The following is a 12,198-nucleotide window of genomic DNA, read 5'->3' as shown; positions in this document are numbered from 1 at the left end:
CACGGGTTGCCCACTCCTGGGACATGGCTGTTTGCTGTGGCTTGGCGGGAGCTTTAATTGCTCCTTTCAAGCCACAGCAAACACTCCACTTCCAGCAAGCCAGAGCAGTGAAAATGCTCTTGCTTGCTGGAATCGGAGCATTCACCTGTTTCCCTGCACGCTGTCAAGCAAGTAGCGAAACAGATGAATTGCTTTCAGAGACAGCGAGCTGCATGTTTACCAGCTCCCTGTATCTGAAAGCAATGCCGGCTCTGGCAGGAGGTAGGGAGCCGCAGGGACAGGGGGCCTTCAGGCTTCCCCGCAGCCCCAATACAGACTGGGTACCCTGGGGGCACCGAGGACAAATAGCCAGGACCTGGGGCAAATGGGCCCGGGGAGGGGGACTGCCCAGCTCCCTACCCCATTTCTAAATAGCCAGGAACCGAGGGATGGGTTCCCAGGTCCAAAATCAGCCTGGGGAAGGGGGCTGCCATGCCCCCTTCCCTTATTACATATATCTTTTTTAAAAGGCCGAACCCCAGGGGATGGGGTCCCCGGGGACAAAATCAGCCTGAGGATGGGGTGCGCGGCGCACCTCCCCTATTACAAATAAAAATTTTAAAAATGCTGGGGAAAGGTTTCTGTGTGGCCACCTCCCCTATTAAAAAAAAAAAAGGCTGGCCCTAGGGGGAAGTCGTTAGAGGCCCCTCCCCCTTTGTCAACCATTCTGCAAAGGGGCCTCCTGGCTCACAACTTGTTGGGGCATGAAGTCCCCTTGGCTGCTGAGGGTCCTTGGGGACAAATAACCCCTTCTATTACCTCCAGTAAATCCCACACAGTGGGATTGCTGAGGGATCATTAGTGGCCCAGGCCCCTTTCTCTACCCCTTTGCAAACGCACCTCCTGGAGCACTAGTTGTTGGAGGATGAAGTCCCTTTGGATGCCGAGGGTCCTTGGGGGCCAACAAGCCCTCCTATTACCAGGAATAAGTCTCATACAGCAGGGTTGCTGAGAGCTGGTCGGAGGGCGTGTCCCCTTTCACCACCACTCAGGTAACACTCCTAGTAGTTAAAAAAGATAGAAATTCATTTATAAATACAAAGGTTACATATAGTTAGGCTCAGATTCCTCTTGTACAAAACCAGTGAAATTCGGTAGTTACAGTTACCTGTGCTAATTATAGCTTATGCCCCTGCAACGCACTGCGTATGACCTCACATATCACATTACTAATGACATTGTCAGAGACCTCACTAATGACATCTCAAATGACTTCACGGGACAGGTTGACAAGGGACAAAAAAATCTAAATATTCTTATAAATCCCACTTCTCATGCAATTTCAAATCCACCCATGCCATTAGTGCGGGATCATAATTGTAGTGACTAAGTTACCTGGGGGAATATGTGTAGGAAAGACGATACATATAAAAACGGTAACCCTGAGCTCCCCCCTGAATGTACCCCTCAATAATACTTAAAGGCGTGCCCAGGCTTGAAAAGGAAGGCAAGGTAGACTATGAAACCCTGCAGAATAGGTCAGTTCATTGGTTGGAAAACAATTCTGGATGGGAAGGGGGTTTGTCACGGGAAGTCTTGCATGTAAAAAGAGTCCCATGGTTAGGTGTTCATCCTACAGAAAAGTCGGGAGATTGTATTATTCTGATTTTATAGACCACCTACTGTGGGAAATCTCTTTCATAGGTTACTGGAGAAACTGCCTAGCCCAAGTAGAATAGAATCCCTTCCTTTGGGTTATTTCTACAGACCGTTTTACCAAAGTGGAGTGTATCCTTCTAATACAGATTTATGGGATACCCTACACAGGGCAAAGTGTCTAATACATTCCAATTCTGTTGATCAACAGGGTCATAGTGGTATTCCCTTTCCTGAAATTGCCATATCTAACAGATATTCCCCATTACCACATTTGGAAGAGCAGTATAATTTAAGGGAATCTGGTGATGTGAGTAGTGGGCAGGTAAAAGGAACTCGGGCAAAGAGGAGGGAGTAAAATAAGTAGAGAAAAGGTTCAAGACAAAAGCGAACTAGTGAAGATCATGAACTGAAATACGGCGGGCGTGAAGTAAAAAAATGAAAAATTCAGATAGGATTAACTCTTTAAAAATTGCCAATATAATTTACCTTCAAGAAACCTGGTTGGAGTTGAACCTATAAATAGATGGCTACTTTTCCATCTCAACACCTGCCATACCATCAGCTCATGTGTGAGCAAAAGGCAGCTTAGCAGTGCCTATTTCAAACCAAATAGACATTAAGGTCGGGAAGGCAATGAAAAAAGATTGTTCTATGCCAATATTAGACATTTTGATCCTGAGAAATGCCTGGATTTCTCAATTTGGTGCTATATTTAATATAGAGAGGTCACCTGTGAATGCACCTATTAATAATATAAACATATTGCACTGGATTTTATTACTATGGAGGAAGTTACCACCGCTCTAATCAATAGCGCGCTGGGAATGGCGCTGGGGCCCGATGACTTCCCAGTGGATGCTTTTAAATTCTATCCATCATTATGGGTTCCGATCCTTACTCAAATTTTTAATGCTTCAGCTCATAAATATTTCCCACCCTCTTGCTCAGAGAGTGTGATTGTGCCCATCTTTAAGAAAGGGGACACAGGGTACGCTAGATGTTATCACCCTATTTCACTTCTAGATTCCTCCCTAAAGGTAATGGGAAGGGTAATAATGGAAAGGTTGGAAGCTTGGGCCCACGAACATGTGGTAATTTCAAATATACAATTTGGATTTAGGAAAGAAATTGGTACGGTAGAACAAGTGATCAACCTACACCTTATAATCAGTAAATATACCCCGGCAAGAGAGGGGCATCTATATTTGTGTTTTGCTGAATTATCAAGCGCTATCGATCTTGTAAGCCACTCTAAACAGTGGCAAGTTTGAATTGATGTGGGGGTTCCCTGTGATATTATATGTTTCCTTTCCCTATTACATGCTATTTTCACAACTTCTGTGCGATCTGGTAGAAATGGAGAATGCACTGAGAAGCTCCGGGTAACTCAGGCGATCAAAAAGGGTTGTTTGCTCCTCCTATTCTCTTTGTATATAAATGGGGTAGACTGCTCCCTACAAGAAGTTAGTGTGGATGTTCTAGGATAGGTACTCGCCCAACGCCTATCCTGCTAAATACGGATGACGCAGTCATTATTTCTAATATAGCAAATGGGTTTTGAACAGCTTATTCATCAGTATGTCTTGTGGGAAAAAGAAGAGGCCTGGGAAAGTTTGTATGTACATGGTCTTAAATTAATAGAGGTTAACATGTTTAACTATTTAGGCATCACATTTTCCCAAAAAAGTAACTGGTTATCACATATGGAGATAGCTAAACTAAATTTTATAATGGTTTTATCAGATTTTTTTAGATTCTCCAAGAGGATAGGAAACAAACCTGTGAGAGAAATGGTGGAGTTGTACCGAAGCAAATGTTTACCGGTAGCTCTGTACATCTCCTCTTTGTGGGGAGGAGATAAAGGTCTCCTGTTAAAGGTGCAAGAAAACCTATTTCTGGAAGATTATTGGGCATACCCATTTCAATTTCTACTTCAATTTCTCATAAAGAATTGGGCATGGAATACATCGAAGAGACTATCCAATTATTTTGAGAAAATGGCATAGTATCTGGTCAAAGGAGAGCACAATGTTTACCAGAGAGTTAATTAAGGACTGCATATGTGTGGATAATTCAGAGAAAAATCCTTTGATACAGAATGTGAGAGACCTGTAATCAGTAATAAGGTAAAACCTGAATACCCTGGAACCTCACGGTATTTTGCAGTATAGCAAAAATGAGAAAAGCTATTTTCTTCGAAAAAATGAATGCTCAAAGAGAGTACAAGCAAAAGACGAAAACAACAGTCGCTAGATATCTCCAAAGTAATAGAGTACAATGGATTCATGATTATCTGGTTGGAGTAATAAATGTATATGACAGGTTTTTACCCACCAGATTGAGTTACGTCAGTTTTTGGTGCTTTTTCCAAAAACTGACTGATGGCCCCGAAACCTACCTAGATTTCTGTCTGATGGAAAGGCCATACAATCAACCTTGCACTTTATGCTCTTTTGTACATTTTATAGAGACATTAGAAAGCTTTTACTTCGCCCCATTTTCCTGTAATGTGTTCATGTAGAAACTATGGACCAGCCTTTTATATATATTATTAATTATGTATCTTTTATGAATTTGTTTCTAAATTCAAATAACGATTGAGTGACTGATTGACTTACATCACTAATGATATCGCTGATGACATCATCTACAGACCACTTATACCCCCATACAATATCTCATACAGCAATGCCCACACAACCAATGACATAAACATTGACAGACCAAAGCAAACACACATACCTACCCACTGATCCATAGAGTCACTCACACATGAACTCATCCATACAGCCTGTAACTAACCTAATACCTCACGTATACAGCCACTCATGCACCTACTCACTGACCAATACAGGCACATCTTGTCATACAAACATAAAGACACTTATATGCTCATACATACACTGATACAGCCACTCACGCACAGTATCAGTCACACATACAGCTACTCACAGACCTACTCACTTACCCATACAGTCCCTCACAGTGCTACTCACTCACCCATACAGTTACTCACACACCCACTCATGTACTCCGTCATATACTAACACATGTACTCACTTACCTATACAGTCACTGAGACAAACAAATACTCTCCCATACAACCTCTCTCACACTCACTTACTCACCAATACTGTGCTCACACACCCATCCATGTACCCATACAGCCACTCATGTACCCTGTCACTCACACATCCAGACACTTATGTACCTCTCATTCTCTATTTACAGCCACTGACCAACCCGCATACTCACCCATTAAACTACTCATTCACCATTACAGCCACTTACATATCCACTCACTCACTCATAGAGACACTCACACAGCCACTCATACAGACACTCACACAGCCACTCACTTACTCATTCACCCACTGACTCACCCATTCGCTCATCCATATAAAAACTCACACACCCACTCACTTATACAGTTTCTCACAAACACACTCACTCTTCTATACACTAGACAGGGACTCTGTTCTTGATTGATTGCTTGGTGTAAAGGGCACTGAGTTATAAAACCAGCATAACAAAATCTGGGATGATCGTTCAGAAAAAGGTAGATTTCCTATGGTTGGATTTTTCATTGCATATATACATTCACTGGAGGCTGGCCTTATCATTTCCTTTTCAGATTTGAAATGCACAAGCTATGAAATATGACTGGGGTCTGTAACTGGGATCGTCCAATCAGATGTTTAAATGTGTATCTGCTGCAATTTAGATGATCAGTGTGTATGTTTTTGTGAGCTCTGACCCAGGGAAAGCTTTAGATTTCTCATCAGCTCATGTAATAAAAAAGTCCTGAATAAAAAGACATCCATATATACATATAAAGAGGGGTGGTGGGTCTGCCCTTTTCATCTGTTAGTCTTTACAGCTGCAATTCACATTTTACCAGTATAGCTCTTGCACTTTTACTCATGCCATTTTATATGACCATATGTGCACATCTGACTAAAAAGAAGTGCACTTCAGTGCCACAGTTGGTTTAAATTTTTTTAACCATTCTTTTATATTTATAATACATTCCCAAGTTACAGTTCCTTTTCTGCATCAATGTGCATCAATAAGAGCCGTATATTAAAAGTAAAAACAGTTAGAAATACCTACTCTAAGTACACCTGCCTGATAGACGCACAGATACTTTGGTAGTAAAATTTCAGGCAATTGTTATTCAACACTTTTTTGATTTTGACTGATATTTGCCAAAATATATACAGCCATCTCAATTAAGTGGTGGTGTGTCTTTTTTTGTTTTTGTGGCATATGCTTACAATAATACATTATTAATCATCGGACAAGCTGCCAAGGCTAGACCTCTATTTGTTTATCCAATGCTTGTTATGCAGAGGTGGCAAGGTACTTCTCTTCTGTGTGCTTGGAATGAGGCCCATCTAGAAACATTCTTTGAACTGGGAGGACACGAGGGTATTCTAATCCCATTCTGTTTTATAATGGTGATGGCCATGTTATCTGGAAGTTGGGAATTTGATTTTTTTGAGCAATTTACGTGGGTCTTGTTTATGTCCGGTCCAGGTATATCACCACCTACATCCTCCACATTGAAAGTTTCAGTTGGAACTACTCTCAGGACAGGGGTGTAGAGCACATATAGCCATTCCAGCTAATCCCATCAGATTCTATCAGGTGTGACAACATCTGTTTGTGGAGACTTTGTACCCAATTGATACGCTATCAAATGTCAATACCTTTTGAAACTTTTTTGTTTTGATACTTCATGTGAAGCACAATTTTATATTCTTCAAATTCTGAACAATGTTACCATGTGTCCGCTGTCTTTCCTGTTTCTCATTATTTGCTGGACTTTCAAACTACAATCTGATCTTCACAGTCTTTGCACCAATTTATTTTGTTCACTTTGGAGACCCTTAAACTGGTTTATTGTTAGTACACAACGGGATTTAAATCACTTAAGTAATATCTCTATTAGAATGTCGTAACACTAAATTGGATAAACCATCATTTCATTTGCATTTCCTGACCCACCACTAGCATAATATGGCAACTTTATTTTCATCTTCACTGATCCATTTTTTCTTCCCCTTCCCAGCTCCGCGTCTGCAAAAGATGCTTCCCTTTTAATTCTGGGGTGTCTAGCCTGCTCAGGACAGGAGAAACAATCCCATATTATGCTCTGTGCACACTGCCACAGAACAGCAGACAAGTTCTTTGTCAGTGTGTTAACACCCTATGTCAGTGTTGTTTCCTGCAGAGGTATCCAATGGCAGATGTGAGCAAAGCTGGGCACTGTAGCACCTGTCCGCCACACTTAGCAATGCGTCATAGGTGACAGTGAATGGGCATGGAACAATAACTACAGGGTCACACTCAGAGCTGATGCCTTCCTCCACACCTAGCAGTGTGTCAGAGGAGACAGTGAATGGGCATGCAGACTACCTACAGGGTCAGACTCGGAGATAGCACTTTCCTCCACACCTAGTAGTGCGTCAGAGGAGACAGTGAATGGGCATGCAACAATAACTACAGGGTCACAGTCAGAGATAGCACCTTCCTCCACACCAGCAGTGTGTCAGAGGAGACAGTGAATGGGCATGCAGCAATTACCACAGGGTCAGATTTGGTGATAGCATCTTCCTCCACACCTCGCAGTGCATCAGAGGAGACAATAAATGGACATGCAGCAATAACTACAGGGTCACACTCAGAGATTGCACCTTCCTCCACACCTCGCAGTGCATCAGAGGAGACAATGAATGGACATGCAACAATAACTACAGGGTCACACTCAGAGATAGCACATACCGCCAAACCTAGCAGTGCGCCAGAAGAGACAGTGAATGGGCATGCAACAATAAATGCAGGGTCAATGTCAAAGTCTAAACGTGACATGTTTTTGCATGCCTATTAGAACTGACCGACTGAACGGTGTCCAATCTCTGGCTGCCTCATATTCTGAAGGTGCAATTTGTTTCACTTGAAAGATTTCCATCAGCGCATTTTAGACAGGGCACCTTACACACAGGCAGCACAGTTGTGCAACAGTTGGCTATCACCGTCATGATAGTCCATGCCCTAGCATCCAGCAGAGTACACTGGATGCATCCACATACTAAAGTATCCAACAGCACGCACCACCTGGAATTGCCATATGCCCCCAAAAAACTTCACACACACATCACCAGTGGACATGCCTGCCAAGCTAGAAGAGTGTAACTCTTGAACAAAGACATTATCCACACATAGGGTGATGCATAAGGCATGCTAATATAACATAGGACACATTCTCTTTGGAGAAATATTGCTCCTGGGTACTCTGTCAGAACCTGAATTATTAGAGTATTTTTGGACATTCTTTTCAGAACAGCCCCCAAAACGAATGGCTTTCAGATCAAATACATTCACAATGTAGTGTTGTAACATGCAATATGTAGACCCATTTGTTAACTCACTAGTTGTGAAGATATTTCTCACAGCAGTCGCCATCCTACTCAAGGTAGTTGTGCTCCCTTGGTATGGGACTGGTTTAACGACTCGCGACTCGGGCACGGAGTTGGGAAACTTGGCAGGCCTGTTTGAAGCAGAGAGAGACAATTCTGCAGCCCTGACTTCCCAACACCTGTGTCTTGCAGTCTTTTGGGAGTTATAGGTAAAGTGTTCATTTCAAGCTTATTAGTAAGTTCCTGAACATTGACACTGTGCACATGACACTATCAGGAGCCACATATGCATGTCCTGGGCTTGTGTTTACCTACCTAATGCAGTCTGGGAGTGGCAGTCTTGGTACACTTCAGAGGGACAAAAACATCTGAAAACACTGATTTTATTTGTAAATCCAGGATTGGTTTACTTGGACCCCTTTCGCATAGAGTAAGTGATAACCCTACTTATGCAGGGAGTGTAACTTCCTTCCACACACCTGCCAATTCAACCAAGTCAACGTGTTACTATCTGCTCCACTGCAGGCTTTTTCTAGGAACTATGGGACTTATAGTCTTGCCTATTCCTTTATAAAACCAAGACTACTATTTCCAGAATGCAAAGAAAAACCCTGGAGTGGAACAGCTAGTCATGAACGACCTGTCAATCTCAGCTGCTATTTTTCAGTGGAGTCTATTGCATTTCCTGCATGAGTGATCTCAGTTCTTGAATGCCACGAGATACTGACAGAGTAACCTTCTGTGCATTGCTCCACCATTCTAATGCTTTAAGTAGTAATGAACACATCAGTAGCATAAAGGAAAGCTGTGGGTACTCTTCCCCCACTACAAAATGTGAAGAGGCCCCCTCAGATCCGGCAACTAGTCGACATACAGAGACCTTATGGTGATAGACTCCTCCCAAGGACTGTATGCCCCTGAGACAAAACACTTTCATGGATGTAGTTTACACTCACTAGCAGTTTATGCCCACTCTCCCCACTCAAACCCTTCTCATCAATTTAAAAAACACGCATTGCCCAGATCAATTTTATACAGACTTGACTGTCACTGTAGTGTGTCTCTTACACAATACAAGACTGTTCAGGTATTTCTGTAGTGATTCTCCAGAAAGACTTCTACTCCCTCAAATGAATTGTACTGTCAAATGCTGAGGGCCTGATCCCTGGGTACTCACCTGTAGGATCCTCGATATGTGGACTGTCAAATGCTGAGGGCCTGATCCCTGGGTAATCACCTGTAGAAACCACCGTATGTGCCTCGCAGAGCCCAAGGAGGGCGGCAAGGAGCAATATGGCACCCAGAGTCTTCATTATGGTGTGGGAAGCAATTTCTGAATCCCTTCTGCACCAGTGTCTGCTATTTATAGCATAACACAGGGTGAGAAGGCGATAAAGCTGACGCTGGCAAAGACAGACTGGACACACGCCAAGGATGATTCAAAACGACCCTTATCACATGCTGCAGCATTATACAAACTCCTAGTCAAACTGGTTTCTTCATTCTTCCTCCCCTGGTTCGAGACAAGATATATGTTTGACTACAGAGTGTAGCTTTGGAACTGCCTCAAGGGATATGACTGCAAAATAAATACCCGTGCTTCCACAATCAATTTTTAAGGTTACTGACAATAAGATCTATGTGCTGCTGATGGAAAGAACCATTCTGTAAGAGAAAATATTGAGGCAGTCAGCACTGTTGAAATGATGATCAGGACAGCATTGGACTTTTGCACCAGGGACCATCAACCACAAAGTATTGGCCCGCCCACTTAACCCCTCTCCAATCTTTTCTGTTATAAGAGCTACTTATGGTCAATTAAAACCACTTCAGCTACTAATATTGGTGATGTTATAGTGACCGCCCAATCCAAGATTCTCAGCAGCGATCACATCAGTGCATCCAGCAGGGTTGTCAGCAGTAGAGTTAAAAAAGAATTATCAATTTGTAATACATTTACATGTGTAATACATAACAGCCATAGCTGTAATCTGAGTAGCACCCCAAGGTAATAATATGAGTAAAATGTCTCTCCAACACCACATGATTCATCACTCAAATAATACCTTTACTACATTTTGAACATTCTACCATTTTTCTCCAAACATCAGTTTATGAGTTCTGAAAATACACACATTTACGTCGTAATTATGTGTTTATTAATTTTGCTATACATATATTAATTCAACCTAGCAAATGCTTCTATCTTAGTAGGCTGGGCTGACCAGAGAAGAGCTACTTGCAGGTAGCTGGAGAGCTACTGGTAGCTCATGAGCTACTCATTGAAGACACTGGTTTAGGAGGAAATGCCTAATTGTGTTAACCTATTGGGCTGGTCTGTGGGATTACAAACCTGTTTCATGCCTGCAGGTTGAGCAAAATAGAGCCTGCAGACTGTTCTGGACCTACCTCCCAGGTTCCCTATGTTTACTATCCACCAGGAGCTTGGTTTAGATTATGTGGAAGATCAGGTTAATCTGGCCCAATTATGACTATGGAGCCTAACTTGGTGCAACCTGCATGCTTCGTTTAGTAGGGAGGTGATTGAGTACTGATTGACCTGTGAGATGGGGCATCGTATAGCATGGGTGGATTACATAAAGCGTATGTGTTCAACTTTGGTCAGACCATCTATTTGTTCCAAGCCACGCAAGCTCTTCAAAATAGATAAATCTTGGATTAGGAGATCTTATCTGGACTGGAGATAGCAGGAAAGAGGGGTGATGGAGTTGGCGAAGGTTCTAAATCAGGAATATGACTTAATACAAACCACCTTTTGTTTGGAGCCTTATCTGGATTTTGTGACTAGTACATGAGACATGATCCTCCTAACCAGGTTCAGGATTGGAGTGTATTAGATGTTATTATATGTTATCTCTGTTTTCCTCTGGGGCAGTATAACACGTCCATACTTGTCTGCCCATACAATGAAATCTCACCGCAGAATCTCCTTTGTTTACCTTTTTTGTAGATTTCCTCATCATTTTATCATGATCTTCCTAATCCTTGTCCTGAAGTACTTCGGTCTATCTAAGTGCAAACCAGTGTTATTGTTTTTTCTATTGTTGAGGACACCAGACATTTGCTTTAGCATATTTTTTTTTAAATGTTCTCCATGTAAGGAAGTCCATGATTTTCTGAATCAAGGAGGTGGGGACCACTTTTAATAATAAGTTTTATCTTATATCAAGCTGTTTTTTTAAATTCATCAAGTTGTATCTTTTTTCAAATTTAGGTTGTCAGTTAGTGGCTTCCCTCGCTGCACAGCTCCACCTTTCCAGGTCCTGAGTTCGAGGCCCTTCTTCACCCCCAGGCACCCTCCTGCACCTCATCACGGGTGGTTCAGTGGGGAGCACCTCTGCTCTGCTGCTGCTCTGCCCTCTGTCTCTCTGCTTACTGCCTTTCCTCCTCTGATCTCTTCTTTTCCTTAATGTAATCTTTTCTGCTTTTCTGTCACTTTCATTATCATTCTGCACTTTTTGCACCTTTTTCCTCGCTGTGTCCCCCCCAATGCTTGCCCCCATGGCCTCGTACCCCACCAGCACTGTTTTCCCACTTCTCGCTTTTCCCGCATCACAACTGTCCCACCCTCCACCTCATGCTACCTAATGACACACTGGTGTGCTGAAGGCACGCCAAATGCAAGCCCATCTGAACCCGTCCGCACCTAGACGGCACCCAGCGCCACGGACCCTGGTCCTTGGGCTATGCATCAGTACGATGCCAGCACCCTACATGTCCTCAACACCGGACGCCACTCCACCTGCCACCTTGCGTCACTGAGGAACACCCATTCACCTGCCGCAACTATTGTTTACGGCCAAAAGGGAAATAAATCAGAGACTTCATGCTAGCATACTCATACGGTATCACAAAGTCCAGAGGATACCAAGGGGTTTACGCATACCTTTAAAGTCCACACTGTGAAAAAACAATACTCGTTTCACAGAACATTGGTACGGCATTTTAAACAAGTGCTCACTCGACCTAATTCTTTTAATTGTGGAGGAATTATCCAGAGCATTCGAAGAACTTGAGAAGGAAGTGAGCCAACTCAAACAAGAATTAAGTGACAAATTATCCGTTGATGAATGGAATAAAACTCTTGAAGATATCAATTCTCAGCTAGAGAAATACA

At 42.7% G+C, this 12,198-nt stretch overlaps 1 long non-coding RNA gene across 1 annotated transcript in view; it reads right to left on the bottom strand.

Moving 5' to 3' along the window:
• Positions 1 to 9,400, bottom strand: part of LOC146822229 (uncharacterized) — a 159,869-nt gene extending 150,469 nt beyond the window's left edge. The window contains exon 1 of the long non-coding RNA XR_014963250.1: positions 9,238 to 9,400. This is a non-coding gene — a long non-coding RNA (uncharacterized LOC146822229). The remainder of the gene's footprint in view (positions 1 to 9,237) is intronic.
• Positions 9,401 to 12,198: the final 2,798 nt, after the last annotated feature.

This window comes from Triturus cristatus, chromosome 6, assembly GCF_964204655.1.
Source record: "Triturus cristatus chromosome 6, aTriCri1.1, whole genome shotgun sequence".
NCBI lineage: Eukaryota > Metazoa > Chordata > Amphibia > Caudata > Salamandridae > Triturus > Triturus cristatus.
This window is presented reverse-complemented; position numbering and strand designations above follow the sequence as displayed.